The 16,984-nt window shown below is 44.8% G+C and overlaps 1 protein-coding gene across 2 annotated transcripts in view; it reads right to left on the reverse strand.

Moving 5' to 3' along the window:
- si:dkey-44g17.6 (guanine nucleotide-binding protein G(I)/G(S)/G(O) subunit gamma-12) overlaps positions 1 to 16,984 on the reverse strand; it is a 29,398-nt gene that overhangs the window by 5,528 nt on the left and 6,886 nt on the right. For both annotated transcript variants that reach the window (XM_037115541.1, XM_037115540.1), the window contains exon 2: positions 15,509 to 15,571. The gene's annotated coding sequence lies outside the window, so the exon portion shown is untranslated. The remainder of the gene's footprint in view (positions 1 to 15,508; positions 15,572 to 16,984) is intronic.

The raw sequence follows: 16,984 nt of genomic DNA on the forward strand, positions 1-16,984 counted from the left end.
AAGCAGACACTCAGCAGAACTCAACCAAATGACTGTGCAGTCGTCCAGGTGTGAACGAGTTGAATCGATCATAATAGAAGATGGAACAGAGACAGAACACTTCCTTGAAGTTGCAATGCTTCCCATCATGGAGGTAATTAAGTCAATTATCTTATATAACACAGGGCTAATTTGGTCTTAATGACTCAGCTGCTCAGCCGACGTCCCATCATGACACAAGCTGAGTGCAGTGGCATCAGCAGGGACATTTCTACCACCAAGAACAACATACTGGACATCGTTCAGCAGTAATTCTCATTTATTCAATAATCCAATGTGCAACTTACAAGGAGCCCTGCTACGTTTTCTTCTTGTGCGTGTAAAAGATCTTCAAAGTTATATAAAAAAGGTCACGAAGCTCAACTCTCCCACAGGAAACTCTGCTCCTGAAACGCCTCGTCCGCAGCCTTTACTTTACTGTGACATCACACCACGTCACACATTGCATAATTTATGCAGAGCAGCTATTTTTGCATGTAAGAATTGATTTAGCACAGCTGCTCTGTTGATGTTAGCGATGCAGCTCAGACGTGTGTGAGCCAACCAATCACAGCAGACTGGACATTCGGGAAGGGGGCGGGCCTTAAAGAGACAGGAGCTAAAAACAGAACGTTTCAAACAGAGAGGGAACGCAGAGCTGCAGCACTGGACAGTATGACAAAACTGATGTGTTTTTTGAGCATTAAGGCACGCAACTTGTTCTAGTAGTGACTAGAAATAAAATGATGCACCTGAAAATGAACACAATATGTCTCCTTTAACATGTGGAGTTTCTCTCAGCTCCACTAATGTTGGTGAAGCAAAGGACAAAGTTGACCGAGATTACGATGAAGAGACATTCTCATATCTGTACGCTACACTAAAATAGAAGTAGGCAGCTGGTTTGGTTCGTTTCTCATTAGGACTTGAAGCATGAGGACACAGCTAGCCGAGCTCGAACCAAAGGTTAAAAAAATAATCTGCCTTCCAGCAGCTGTGAAGCTGTAAAAAACAACAAATGGTTTGTGGTTTATGGGGACTTACGAGCCACGCTGGTTATTTCAATCTTCTCACTGTAACTGTTCAACAAAACAACTGTTAACTCTGCATGAATCACTTAATCTTGAAACAGAACATCAACTAATCATTCTGAGGAAAACACAAACTATATCTTAAGCTATCACCATGTCAGTGTAGTTTGAAATCAACACCTCAGTCAAATAAATGCATGTGTGAAGTGAAGTGTGAGAGGAACACAAACAAACAGAGCACTTTGTCACTGCAGGGTCGTGTGATTCTTTGTGTGCGGACTGAGCCTTTAAAATCCTTCCAGCCAAAAGAATGTCTGCTATGCCTTCAGCTGCGGCGCTCCTGTCTGCATCCAGCATGTGTACTTTATGTGTGGTGAATGTAAACACGTGGCACACTGAAAGCATTGATGGAAAATTATATTTGAAGTCGTCCGGCGGAGCGATTTCCTTGATGTGGCTGCGGGGGGTTTGCACAGGTGGGCTGCCGCGGTGCCGACACAGAGGTTCTGCAGAGTTTATGACAGTAAGTTTCTGCCCCTGTGGTGTGAAGCTGTGCAGCGCTCGGATCTGCTGCCAGAACAAATACAGTAATAACTTAGTTAGACCGGATTCAAATCAGCATAACCGGATTTTGTGCGCATTTGTGTGCTTGACAGTCGGACAATGAGAGAAACCAGCGACAAAAAAGGGCATCGTCCGACTGCTCGTCGATTACTCTGCAAGTCTCTGGAACACGTCCTTCGAAAATATATTCCCGGTGTTTTGACGATGATGTCAGGCAGCACTGTGAAACATGTTGCTCCAAAATCTCCCACTGATACTCAGTTGCATGGAGATATTGTGACTGTGAAGGCCTTGGCATATGATTCACATCATTTTTATATTCATCAAACCATTCAGTGAGCCCTCGTGCCCAACAGACGGGCGCATTGTCATCCTGCAAGAGACAGCTTTGAGGGACAAAGGTGATCCCGAACAACGCCAGATAAACGCCCCCACGCACACATTGTAACAGAGGTCATCATTTCTCATTTATCGCCACTCAGGACTTTTTCCTTTCCCGCTGAGCAGCAACAGATCCAAAATATGTCAAATTAAAGTTGCTACTGAAAACGCCGAAAAGACGTCCGGTGGAGAGCAAGAATGAAAGACGTCTTTTCAACTTTACTCACAGACGTCTTGATAACTCATTTTTACGACATTGTCAGATGAACGCGGAACTAACTATTCAGCCTTTAGCTAAACTGTTGTAATGTGAACAGGGCCATAATTTCAGCCACTCAGTTGTTGCGTGTGAGTAATGTTCTGAGACAGCCTTGGTAGAAAAAAAAAAAAAGGTGAGTCTATAAATGCAACAACCTCTGTTCCACTATTATGCACTAAGTCTGACTCATCTCGATCAAATATAAACTAAAGACTGAAAGACAACACAAAACAAACCAAGGTGCGCTGTGCTCACAGATTACAGAGGTGCTGCTCGGGTGTCTGATTAACAGACGGCAGACGGAGCGCTGCAGCCTCCATGATTAGTTATCAGCCGTCCAGTTCCCAAAATGTTGGGCCATGGGACGCTGAGCAGCTCCATTATCTGTCCGCTACACTGCTAAACTGCCTGGCAACAACGGCGACAGGCTGCACGGCCCGCTCCTGGACCAGGATCTGTGGCTGCCTCTACAATAAGCTCCGAGGCTTAGGCACATTTGAGTGGCACGGTGACAATGCAGACGGGCTATCAGTATTGTGCCACGCTCACAATTGCTGTTTGGCATTGTGTGGAACAGAGGCACCGGGACAGGAGTCCAGAGCTTTTACAAGTTTAACTGCGCCCTCATGAGCGTTAATCTCAGACGGGCTGATGCTATCAGGGAGCCAGACCGTCCAGTGAGGCGTGCAGAGGGAAGAGACAGAGGCCTCCCAAAGAGAAACAAACACACACTGTCACTCCCCAGTTTCGGCGGAGACGAGCTGTATGACTAAGGCTATGAAATTTCCAATCTTTGCACGAACATCATCGATAACTGAGCTTTGATGCTGACAGACTGGGAAGTCGCCAAACGTGTGTGGTGCAGAAAGGCTTTGAAAACCCGCCGTGTGAAGCCGACTTTAAAAGAAACACGGGAGGCGTTGGTGTTTCCGCCGCGCACTAAAAACAGGAGGCGAGCGTTCCGAGCCGCTGAGTCACGGCGCGTACACCTTTCACCTGAGCTCTGCAGCGGCATGCAACACCCTTTGCCTTTGGGTGAGGTCAGCTGCAGGACAACAGATTCTCACTCCAGTTTCTGTCATCCTGTCCTTTTTTTTTTTTTCCCCTTCCCCCACCTGGGCCCCATGTGCAGAAAAACAGGTTCCATTTGAGTGGGTGTTAGTAAGTGTGTGTGTGTTCAGTCGCACAGCTTGCAGACTGACACGTCCAAAAGTTCAAAGCTCTGAGTAATGTGTGTCTGACTCCCTGAGAAATAAGTTCATCTACAGCGAGGTACAGTGAATAACATCATGGATTAGGACTCTCTTTGAAGTCCTGGTGACTTTTCCTTTCATGTGTTTGGAAGTCAACAGAAGACAAGAAGCTAAAAAAAAAAAAAAAAAAAAAAAAACCTTGAACCAGGTGCTGCTCTCTCTATGCTACACCTCATCCTGCATGTGTTCGGAGTTTTTCTTCACAGCGCTGCTTTGATTGTTTTCCAAGAAATACTGTGGATTTGGCTTGGAGGAGATATCGCTTTGATTTGACTGCACGGAGAGGAGAAATGAAAAGCTGACACAAGAAGAAAACGCTCCACCGTGTCTGCAGCGAAAAAGAAAAAAAATCTGGAGGGCCAGATGCGATGCATTGTGCCAACAGCTGCTTCTATTAATAAGAAAACGCCGTCATGCAGATGAACGTGGGCGGGGGAGGCGATCACGCAAACCTGTTGCGTGCAGAACACTCGCTTTGAACAAGTGTAATAAAAAGAGGGTTGACGCAGCTCTCTTGCAAGACCGTTTAATTCTGTGACCTGTGTTTTTTTACAGTGTTTTAACACCACAGCTCCACACTGAAAAATCATTCTTGGGTGGAATGCATTGGTATTTATGTTCAGACATTCGTGGTCCCCAGAGGATGGATCCTAATGTCTCTGATGGTCCTTTAACTTCTCCTGTGAGATTTCTCAGCCATGGTTCTCGAACGATGTGTCCTAATATTGTGAGATTTGAGTGAAATGACTTGACAACCAAACCGACATCATGAAACTAGCGTCAACAAAGGCAGATGGTTTCATAGCTTCATGTCGTCTGTGTCTCAGCCAAAAACCTGCACTTGAACGCACCACGAAGACGGGCAACAAGCTTTCGCCCAGCTGAACAGCCAATCAGAGTGATTTTTCTCACTGACGAGCTGCGCAGTCGCCTGAAAAACCAACCAACAACTACTGCCAACAGTGCAGGAAACTCTCCAACAATCAGAACAAAATAAGCAATTAGGTGGCTGAGGTATTTCCACGCAGTAAAATCAAATAATGAATTAAGCTTAGATCATTTAATGATCCAGTTACCTTGATTAAAGAGTGTTATTTCACTATGTTAATTGCTGGTCTATTCTAATGAAAGGGTACTGAGATAAGTCATAGTAAATAAACCACCACTTCATGACTAATAATGGCCCAAAACTAACGGCTGAACAGTTTCACTCTTTCCAAACCTCTCATTCAAAAACTAAGGTGGAGAACTTTCCAGCAGACGGTCTGCCGTTTTATTTCCGTCTTTTTCCAGACTGTATTATCTTCACTTAGATATTGGAAACACACAATAACTCTTCTGTCATCACTTCAAATCCTCTAAGAGAAGGAGCTGTCTCGGCTCCAGTGGAACGGCGCACCGGCTCCAAGGAAGAGCCCTCGGGGCACAGCTGAGTGTAACAGTTAATGAGCCCTTAGTCAGCCCTGTCTGCTCCCTGATCCGGTGCTGTGGGAGCCGTCATGCCGCCTGTCTTTGCCTTATCTTACTTTACACAGTCACTCAAAGACAACAGAGCTTACAGAGTGGCTCCACGACACAGACACCTAGAGGTGAAGCTTCCACTTTTTGATGCCAGGTAAAAAAAAAAAAATCTACATCGTATCCCACACAGTGGAGTGAGTGATTGTGCAGTGTGTGCATCTGTGACTGTGACTGGTTTGTGTGCAAGGTGGGCTAAGGCTGCTATTTCCTGCCGAGTGGGAGACATGAAAGCAGTGAGATTTCTACGCCGTTGATATCTCCACACAAACGCACCAGGCTGTCTCCACCCTATCATGGGAGAAAAACTCCCACCACAAAACAAAAAAAGCCCGCTCTCAGCAGTTGACTGCATTCGTTGAAATCCCCTAAGGAGGGAAAAGTGAGCAGGCAGAGGGAAAAAAACAAAACAAAAAAAAAAAAAAAAGCCACACTCTCTCCCACCAATACTTCCTGGAGCCCGGGGCAGTCCTGGATCTGCCTGGGTCTCCCCGACAACTGAGCTTTGTCTAGACAGAAACCAATGCTCCTCTCACCGGATAGGAATTCAGTAAACCCACAGCCCCTCGTTCTCACACCACCTTTAGCCTGCCGCTCTCACAACGCACCAAACAACCAAGTCACAGCTCTCATTGTTACAAATAATCCAGCATTTTACCCTCCAACTAAATGCGCCACCCCATCATTCATTAAAAAAAAATATATAAAAACCAACAGAAAAATCGGTGCATTTTGCGAGACAAGTTGCACACTGTGCATGGGAAATCAGCCCGTTGTGCTTCCAACGTCGGGGCGATGCAAAACAGGCTGCAGAGAATTCCTCTCATTCTTTCTTTAACTGCAACACGCGCCGATCACGTTCTGTTCACTCCCGATCACGCCTCGTAACCGCCAACACGGGATGCATTCAGCGTGATGTCGAGGGCGTTAAGAATTCAATGTGATGTCAACCGAAGACACCGAGACGCTCCTCTGGCACGGTCTGTTGCTTAAGGACAACCATTAGTGGCTCCTTCCTCCCCCTGACTTATCGTTACACATGAAGCTGATGTTTTCATTCCTCCACGGTTGCTAACATCCAGTCTGCTCACCTTTTCCCCACTTCCCCACACTCACCAGTCCAAACGGACAAAATCCTGCAAATATTCAAACACACGCTCATCCGTTTACATGCATGCTGGGGTTTCTTTCTGTTACTGATTCAGTTTATTCAGGTGTTGCTGCACATTCCTGCAGAATAACAGGTAACTGTTCATGCAGGGCCGTAGCAAGGATTTTGCAGATACTGTCAACATCAGTGACACCTGGCGGACTACCACAAGCACGTTTTACCACGTTTCAGCTGTTTTATGCAACTATAAGTTCTGCTGATGGTCGTCGGCTTATGCAAGTCAGCCAGGGGCATCTAGTGAGACTGTATCATAACCAGTTAAAATGTTTTTAGTACATTTCATTTACTGGCAGTTATTTTTTATTGCTATATGACTCTTGGACAAGGCCATCTTATCTAAATATAGCAGTTGAAGGGAAGTGATTGGAGTGTTTAGGCAGAGGAATGGAAAGAAAATGAAAGTTCCCATGTGCTTCGAGTAGTTAAAGCGAAACTCTCACCAAAATGCAACCTGGGCTTATTTTGTGAATGTAACCCAAGTCAAAACTTTGTGTAAAAGCATAATTACAACAAAAGAGGCACGACAGAGACAGTTAAGGTGGAACTACTGTCTTCCAGCAACAACTATCCACACGATATCTCACGTGACTTTTCCAGCCTTTGATTTTAGTATCATCTCTTATATGAGGCTCCTTTTTCAACTTCAAGCTCAATATTGTTCTTCGCTAACGAAAAACAATGAATTATCGGTTCATTTATATGGAACTAAACTTTAGGAGGGTTCCACCTTAACTGTCCTCCAGGTTACGTCACATTCAGAGGTCGACACTTCTGCACTGACAGGACGGCGGCGAGCGGAAAAAAAGCTACTGCTAACATGAGTTGTTCAAAAACATTATTTTTAGTAAAGTCCGTGCACACAAACAATGTTGTCAGTGCGGTGTTCATGTGTAGAGACCCTGGTGATGCTACCAGCAAAGTTTCATGTTGTGTCGAGTCTTCTTGCTGTTTTAAAAATAGCAATTTTGATGCTATTGCTAAAGTGCCCGCAGCACTCCCGCTGAAAATGAGTTTGACCTGAAAACCAAAATACAGTAAATCTTAAAAGTGCCTCTTTCGTCGTAATTATGCTTTTACATGAAGGACTGACTCGGGTACATTCACACAAAAAACCCCCCAAAAAAAACAGCCTAAGTTGCATTTTGGCGGGAGTTTCACTTCAACAAGGCCGATCTAATCAGCACATGTCCAACACTGACGGAAGGTGGCAGAAGGTGATTGTGAGGCTTCTTCACTGCTGCCACCTGACTTCTTATCATGACGAACAAAAGACAGAGGGAGAGACAGAATAAGGGGAGGGCTGGGAAAGAAAACACATCCCTCTGACCTCAGTAACGGGAATTGCTCTCTCACCCCCCTCCTTCTCCTCTCCTTCCTGTGAACTTTGGAGCACCCCAGAGCTGAGTGAGCACTAAACTGCACATAATGAACAGCCGTCGGGGGGGGAGGCAGAGGTAGAGGGCTGTGTACGTAAGAGGCGTCGGTGTGGACACCACATCCAAAGTGTCCTTTTAGGGAGGCTCCACAAGTGGCTGCAGCTTCTTGTCTCATGACTTCTCACTGTCTGGGGGCCACCTGACTGTGAGCCTGCAGTCCTGAAGCGTTAGTAATCCGCCCTTTGGCCCCACACGCGTTATTACCGGGGAGTTTGCATACACAGTGAGCCGAGAGATTCGGAGCAATCAAACAGGTATTATTAACTGAGAAAGAATCCCAAACATGCACCTCGCCCAGCTGTGCACAAGGGTCACCGCAGACAAAGTGCACAGCTTTAGAGCGAGCACGCAGGAAAGTTTCAAGTTCTCCCTGCTGAATGAGATTACTTGTTTCAGGGGGAAGATTTGGAAAAGCATGAATGTCACACTCACTGGTGATGGCTGTGGATTTAGTTTCCTGCATTTTTCTGGAAATTCATGATCAACCGTTGAAACGTGCATTTCAAAATACAGTTGAAATACACGTTCAGCTGGTCTGAACTACAGCTGTGAGAGTTGCATGCTAATCCTGACTTTATTCTGCAGCTCTGAGCAGCATTAACAGTTTCCAGTTAATTAGCAGATTGAGACAAAACATATGATGCATTTCAGCGATGCTAGCAGCGCTGCATCAGCCTCCACTCGATTTCAGAGTTAGCATGCTAATATGCTAGACTAAGACAGTGAGCATGCCGGAGATTGTCCCTGCTACACGTTAGCGTTGTCTTTCCAAGTATGTTAGCATTCTGACATTATTGGCATGAAGCTGTGCACAGGTAACAGCCTCACAGAGCTGCTAGCACTGCGTCTGACCAGCTAAATAAAGCAAATAATAACGGGAACGATTTAAAAGCTTTGTTGGATGGATGGTCGGGAGACATGCTGCACCTCCCAGAGGTTTGATTCCAGATGGGATCCTTTGTTGCATCAACCCCTTTTCTCACTCCTGTTTCCTCTTTACTGTCATATTTCAAATAAAAGGCAAAAAAATGCCCCAGAATTTGGCCTCTACAAACTCCTGGAGGAAATAGCTGGCACTTGAGCGTGAGTTAAACACTACTCTATGTTTAGCAGCTGTCTGGTATTTGGTGCTGAGCAGGTAGTGGAAGGTAGAGAATCTTTTAGAGCAGCTGCTGCAGCTAATAATAGCACAATGAGAACGGCAAGAATGACACAAAGCGGAGAAGCTGCAGCCGTGCAGCGACTACGAGCAGCCCCTTTGACATTGTCACGTTGTTTTCATCTCGACGCTTGAGTCATGAAATATTGATTATAGCTCAGTCACTGGGGATCAGTAGAGTTTCATTTTTAGACAAACAAAAGTAAAAGCTTTTGGAGCAGGAAGGGCAAAGACATCTGTGACGAGGCCAAGAGATAAGAGTCCATAAAAGGGTCCTCCTGAGGTTGTTGTGCACATGTACATTATTACGCTGAAGTCCTGCAAAATGAGGAAGGACGGAGAATCTGACTTTCTTGAGGAACTTGTTAGTGTATGTTCAGTCTCGACCGCTGTGCATCACCAGGGTGTGACACCACGATACAAAAGCCATGCTAGGACGCATGTGAAAGGTATTTCCTCCCCACACAGGCACATGTTTAGCTCATGCATGCAGGATGCTCAGCAGCAGATGACTGCCAACACGTGCCACTGAGAGAGAGCTTTGCATTTTCAACAAAGGAATGCTGCACCCTAGACGTGTGTGTGTGTATGATCATGTAAAGGACTGACTGCATGCATACCTACAACCACAACCCGTGAAATCCAGTCACAGGATTTCCTGCAGGACTTCACAGTTTTTAATGTCAACAAGGCTGTCTCTGTTTCTCAAGCGTTCTGACCTGATAGGTCATCGTCTGGAGGTAAAACTGAACAGCTGTTCTCAAGACAAAACCAGCAGAACAGGGTTTGACTATGAAAGGTAAACGCAACGCTTCTGAATCCACATGATCACACTGCGGTAAATCATTAACATGTGAGACAATCTGTTCCTTAAATGGGCACACATGTGGCAGTGTACTGCAATGATAACTCGATTATTATCCAATCCAGAGCTCCGCTTTATGTCAGCCGACAATGACCTACATGATGTGATATTCAAACCCATTCTGCTGCAGAGAGTTCAAATGATGACTGAGCCTTTTTCAGTTGTGCATTTTGGAGCATTATAATGCCGTATTCATTCACAGCACCGACCAGGATCTCACAGGGAAAGTATGTGCGGGCCGGTTGCAGCGGTTTGTTTTCAGAACAGTGTAACTCCAATGGAACGCGGCTGCAATGCCGAGCAGCATACCACCCTGTTTCGCCCCTAATGAACATCAATCAAAGGCGCATTCTTACAGCAGCACAGACCACCGAGTGTATACTCGCAAGGCAATGCAATTAAAAGCAACTTATTTCTGGACTGGAAAATATTTCCTTTGCCACTGTCTGGTGGAGGAAAATGTTTCAGAGAAAAAAAAATCAAAGCGGGAAAGAGCAGTTTGCAGAGAAGAATCCCAGGCATGTAACCAGTGGCTGGGCAGACTTTCTGGGCAGGGTGACATCCCGGCTGCTGCTTGGTCTTCCTCTCTTAACTGCCAGACCCTTATGTTTGTTAACTGGAAGCCGACATTCCCTGGACGGCTCCCGCAGGAAAGATCAGGGTGGAATTCTTGTCTGGCCAGACACGTGGCACAGAAGCGTCTCAAAGTGGACACAGCCACGCAAAGACAGATAAAGCAAGCTGTGTGGACTGTTTATTGTCAGGACCCTGCGGTCATGATTAGGGGGTTTCTTCTACAGACACAGTGATGCTATGCAGAAGGACTTTCCTCCTGAAGGCCTTCCATGAATCTGCAAGTTAAATGACAAATAAGAAATGACACAAGACCTAAAGGTGAAGTTCCCCCCAAAAAATCTAAATTCAGTCATTATCTACTCAGCTTCATCTTGGGGAAATATCCAAGCACAGAGGAAGCGCGCCTGGCTTTGAAGCCAATTATCCATAGTGGCCAAACTGTGTAATTACATCAGCCGATGCACTGGGAAAAATAAGTTTTCCAGTAAGCTAACATTGTGAAAGAAGCGGTTGTGAAACACTGGCAAATTTCATTTAAGCATCATGACCCTGCAGAATGACTCATTTCACAACAATAACTGGATCCATTTGGTTCGATAACATTTGGGAATCGCAAAGAGCTGCAAAATTTAATCATTTTGTCCCCATTCAAGTCAGCTAGGGTATAAACAGGAAGTTAACTGGCTTGTCGGCCAGGAAGTCTCTAGTGCACATGTTCGATGCCCTCACAACTGGACGCACAGCTTTTTTGCCTTCATGCACCACAGAACAGCCTCCACAGGAATGAACAGGGCTCCATCTACAACGCTGTATCCAGAGTTCCCTTATTGAATCCAGGGAGCCATCATGTCGGCCATCTTTCAATACATAAATGGGCTGTACTATCCGATAACTGCTAATGTTAGCATGCTAACATACTGATGTTTAGCAGATATAATACTAACTATGTTAACAATTTCGGCTGAATTGCTTTATTACATTAGCATTTGCTAATAAGCACTCAACACAAAGCAGAGCTGAGGCTGGTGGGAGCATCTTTAGTTTGACCAACCAAAGTATTAGACAAACTAAAATTTTGGGCTTGTGATGGTGCGAGAAAAAGAAGAAAACTAAAGGGATCACTAAAGCTGTGAGAAGACTGGCTTCATCGTCACGGGACTGCAAACACATGTACGACTATCAATCTTAATGCATGCAGTACTCGTTGAGATATTTCAGTCTGGACCTAAATAGTGGACCGGCCAGTGGACATCCCCGGAGACATGACGCTAGCATGGCTAAAAACAGTGCATACATGCAACCCTCCTCGCGGACAGCGGTGAAGTCAGCACCTGGCAGGCACTTGTGTGAAAATTCTATCCATGGAAACGGGATCTGCAGTGACCTAGTTGTTGAGTGGGATGATAATATGTCACAAGGGGGGCAACAAGGAGAGGGGGGGGGGGGGGGGGGCCATGGTAATTACACATGTGAAACTGCGGTAATAAGTCATTCACGCTGATGGTTTCACATAGGCACGATGTTGGCTCGCTCTGTTTTCTTCCCACGAAGCATCACACGGGAAAATGTTCCCACTAATAAGCTGCGTGATAAAAAAAAAAAAAAAAAAAAAAAAAACCCCAAGGCATGCGGTTTGAATTGTAAATATTTTCCCAGGTGAACAAGAGAAAAGTAGAGTCGAGTGGCTGAAGGAGCTCCAGCTGCACACTAGTGCTACTTTCTGTGCCATGTGGCAAAAAAAAACAAAAAAACAAAAAAAAAAACTTGATAAGGCTGTTTGTCCTACTTCAAAAGGCGACATGTGTCTGCATTAGGGCTGCACAGATAGGACGGCTAATCTCAAGTGGAATCTGCGTGCATCCAGGGCACTCTGAGGCCACCCAGCACACACTGATCCCGGTTTGAATTCCCAGAGTGAGGGGTGCACGTAGATAAATAACATTAAGAGCGTAAACCTTTGGAAGTCTAAGATTTATTTTTGCAGGAAGCTCAGACGTGTAGTTCCTGAGAACAGAAGACCGCTGCCAAGATCCTGCACACAGATCAAACAGGGCAGCGTGACACATGTTGCATGACGGAACTGTGCAGCTTCCAGTGCAGACATATGAGCTAATTTCATCCGCTGGAAGCTGCAACCACCCCAACAAAAAAAAAAAATAGACAGACAAAAGAACACAACCAGCGCGAGCCATCAGAACCGGTGATCAAATGAGTATTAACCACATCGCTTCCTGCACAGAGGAAGAGACACTCCCGCCTCTGCCCATGGCTAACCAACATGAGTAGGAGTGTGTATGTATGTGTGTGATGGTGGGGAGTGGGAAGGAGATTTGGAGGAAGAGTGTGTGGAGGGGGGGGGGTGTTGTTCAGGAAGCGGACGTAGTGCAACCGAGCAGAAGGAAGGAAGATGTCCATATATGAGCAAACGCTTATGAAACAGGATGGAGGACATGCCTGAAGAGGCCTCGGATCTCCCTCGGGTGCGACGATAATGCAGTAAATGTGTAAACCTCCTCCTACACATATAAACACACACACCCTGGCTCTCCAGAGCTCAAGTTGCATCGAGCACAAGGTTTCGTTCAGGGACAGTCCGACTACCTGAGACTCTGCTGTTACGTAAATGATCAACAAAAAGAGTGTTGGGAAGAATCACTGCTTTCCAGTAAATACAGGCTGCTGGTATCAGTGCTGGATTCATTAACAGAGAGCAGGTTTCTGCCAGCTGTGCAGAACAGGCCGAGCTGTCCTGCAGCCACTTAGCAACACACCTGCACGCCGGCAAAAAAAGAGCCTCTGTGTAACACCTGCACATGGACTGAGCTCAGTCTCTGTGGCGTTCATGCAGTCGATCACAGCAAAAAGCTGTCTGACAGGAGCTACATGAAAAACGATCCGTCCTCCCGACCTGAAACTGATCTGAAGAATCATTGTATTATTTGTCTTGTTCCACGCAAATTGTTAAGTGACTGACCTCCAACTAGTGACACTATAATCCACTCAGTGTTGGAGGAAATATTAATCATGCATTAAAACATGTTAGTTAAAATGGCAATAAATACGTTTTTTGCTTTTATTGCAAAATGGAATTGATACAGATCAACAAATCCACTGCGTTTTGATCAGTTCTCTATAAACGTCACATTCACGATGCAATTTTGTCATTTTATTATTAAATTATACATAAAGTAAATGTACACACGGCAGAGAAATGGCTCCTGTGGGTGTATATAGTCTACATATTGATACACTAAGACCATGCGGGACGCCACCTCCTCATCCGTATTGATAACCATTCACCAGATCGGTATCTTGCCCAAGGGTCACCTCAACATGCAGACTGCAGGGACACTCTCAGCTGTAACATCGCAGCCCTGAGCTGCCTGCTGGTTATTGTCTTGATCCGTCCATTTATTCTATACATCGTAGTCACACATACACCGAGCTCAAAGCTATCTGTATAAATCTAATGTACTTCACTCCAGTGTCCTCGTACGTCCCCCAGTGCAAAGAAGCTTTACTGTGTTGTAGCCATACACAGTATGGATAATCTACAGGTGATGAGGTGATACAGGTGAACCAGAATTACTAGTTTTCTTCCCAGTAGAATGAAAGAAGATGTGTTATGGAGGAAAATAGGTCAAAATCTCAACACTGACTTGTGCATGCAGACATTGTTTTAGTCTGTAGTATCTTGTCCTTAATCAATACATGTACAGATGTTAGAAACGCTACACTGTAGTAATGAGCTATTGTGCCACAGTTCTGGACACACAAAGAGTTCAACACTACAGTAACATTGTTGGCTTCGGCTCAAGAAACAGACGAGTCTCTTGTCCACAGTCCAGCGAAAACCCCGACCATATATGTACAACGACAGAGTTTGTTTGGATTGTATATCAAACTTAGCATGTTGCCCAATCACTTAACAAAGTGTGCAGCGCTCTGCAAGGACGGGAGGGTTATCTTTAACTCTGGGGACTGATCATTATAGACGGCCCGATACTGCCATCAGGTGGAGAAAATGCATCAGCACAGAGCACGAGAGAGCGTGACCTCAGTGTGAGCAGCATCATGTGCTGATGAGACGATCTCAGGAGGGTTTGGATGAACACAGTGACATTCAGAGCCTGACTGACCGTGTGCTGACAAACATCCACGTGATACTAGAATCATTCAAAGGGCTGATTCACATGTGTTCAGTCTTATATTGTGCTTTCTTTCCATTCTTTCAGTGTATTATAAACTCTTGTGCATGTAAAAGATCTTTAAAGTTAAAATGGTCACTTCTTCCCCCGACAGAAGCTACTCTTTCCCACAGAAAACGCTGTTCCTTAAACGCCTCATCAGTGTTTAATTCAGTGATGTTCTGACATCACACTACGTCACAGACGCAAACATTTGCATAATTTATGCCTAGCTGTTAGCGTGGCGTATATGAATTAATTCAGCATAGCTGCTCTGTTGTTGTTAGCGGTGCTAGGTCGGGCATGTATGAGCTGACCAATCAGAGCGGACTGGGTATTCAGGAGGAGGGGTCTTAAAGAGACAGGAGCATTTCAGACAGAGCTGGTGCTGGTCAGTATGAGATGTGTTTTGGAAAATGTAAGAGTGTAAACACATTCTAGTAGTTACCAAAAATACAATAATGAACCTGAAAATGATCATCAGATGTCTCTAGTTTGTTTTTTTTGTTTTTTGTTTTTTAAATTGTAAAAACTCAATTATAGAACAAGTGAACAACGGTGTACCAAAGATGTGGATCCAACTCAGTGTGACTTGGAATGGAAGTTAAAGACTGATGACCTGACTTGAGCTGGATGACTAGAAAAACTTGTCTGTGTTGATCATATTTCTTATTTTCTTTGTTTTCAGTTTAGTTTTTTAAGTCTTGAGTGACATGTCTAAAGAACGGATATACTGTAGCTAAGGAACTGATAAAAGACAAATATACATACATTCCCTAAAAATTCAACCTATGAGTTATGCTCCTCCTTGTGTTGTGCACCAGGACATAATGACGAGGCTAATTTTCTTCCAATACGTCAGATTTGAAAGTATTTTGCTTTCCATTTGTTACCACCAGACGGCAGCACCTAGCAGGCAGCTGACAGAGTTACTGGAGATATGAAAGACTGTAGGGAACTGTGAGTGATTAATAATGGATGGAGTGGTGAAGCAATGTTTGTTATCTGATCCATCTCTCAATTACAGTGAAGGCCGGAGACGCTGGTGGCAGCAGCTGACACAGATGGGAGCCGGTCTACTGACACTGACCTGTGTGGGAAGAGATCTCAAAGAGCATGTGTCGAAGTCCCGGACAGGGTGAACAGCATTAATCTGGAAAGAAAAGCAAAAGAGAGTTTATACTACAAGCGAAGCCAAGACGGCAAATCAAACAGTTACAAACAAATGGCTTTTTAACACCGGGGGAGTTTTTAGGAGTGCACTGAAGTGGAAAGGTGGTGAAAACATATTCTTTTGCTGATTCAACCTAATCAGAAACCCTGACAGACCTGTCTGACTTAAGGAAACTGTTCATTTATCACAACCGTGAGAGCGGGAGCGCCCACAGAGTGATGAATACCAGACACGCGTTTCCTCATTGTTCAGGGGAGAATGTTGAGTGCCGCCATGAGAAATCTGCTGTGAATGAAAATACTCCAGTTCCTGCTTCATCTGCATTCACCGCCGCATTCCAGTGAAACACGTTCGGTGGCCAGTCATTCGGTCTCAGAGCTGCGTCTCCATGCAACAAGTGGAGGTGGGTTCTGCTGGTGTGAACCACAGAGCCGACAGTCCAAAAACACTGTTTAGCTGTTTATCGGCATTCGGCCGACCAATTTCTCCTTCATTTGAAAGGCCTAATTCATCAAACAGTCTTTTATACTGTACATTAATGTGATGTTGCACAGGGCACCTTCCCTGTAAAGACGAGTTGTCGGAATAACAATTTTTAAGTAGACTTTCATGACCTAACAAGGTCACGAGAGGCTGCTTGAAACTTGCATCTTGTTAAAGGTGTGATAATTAATTTCAGCCACATTATGAAGCTGATACAGCAAACTTAAATGCAAAAAAAAACAAAACAATTATTTTCATGATTAATTAAGAATTTAGTCTATAAAATGTCAAAAAAGGACTTCTTGCCATTATTTCTTCAAGCCCAAAGTGACTTCTTCATATTGCTTCCTTGCCAAACAACAGTCCAAAACCCAAAGACTCTCCAGGACTTTTCACGCTGCATATTCTTATCCTCGGGTTATCCTGAGCACTAGGCGGGATAATTTAGCCCCTTTTCACGTATTAATCTTTAACACAAGGTTTACCCACCACACTCAGGGCAGAACCTCCTCCTGAGCAGAGTGAGTAAGCACTACACTTAAGTCAGGGTGAGCCACCTTGTGCCAGGCTTGTTAAAGAAGCAGGAAACAGCAAATGTTTGCTTGAAGAATTGTTGCTCGTTTATCAAAGGACAGAGGCTGGAAACAGTGACAGTTGATCCAAACAATGAGCTGAAAGACACTAAAACACTTCACGGAGCTGAAGGGAACCACACTTTTTATTCTCTGTGCATCTGCAGGCATAAACGACACATCGTTTGACTTTTGTCCCTAACATTTCATTAAATGCACAATGTGTTAAAGCGTAAACAAAAGCTTTAAGTAGTTCTCCAGAGACTATTAATGACAAGAAGTTAGGACATTATTAATGTTTTCAGACAAGCCAAAACTTTATAGCGTCACTGGAAAC

This window comes from Acanthopagrus latus, chromosome 11 (genome assembly GCF_904848185.1).
Source record: "Acanthopagrus latus isolate v.2019 chromosome 11, fAcaLat1.1, whole genome shotgun sequence".
NCBI lineage: Eukaryota > Metazoa > Chordata > Actinopteri > Spariformes > Sparidae > Acanthopagrus > Acanthopagrus latus.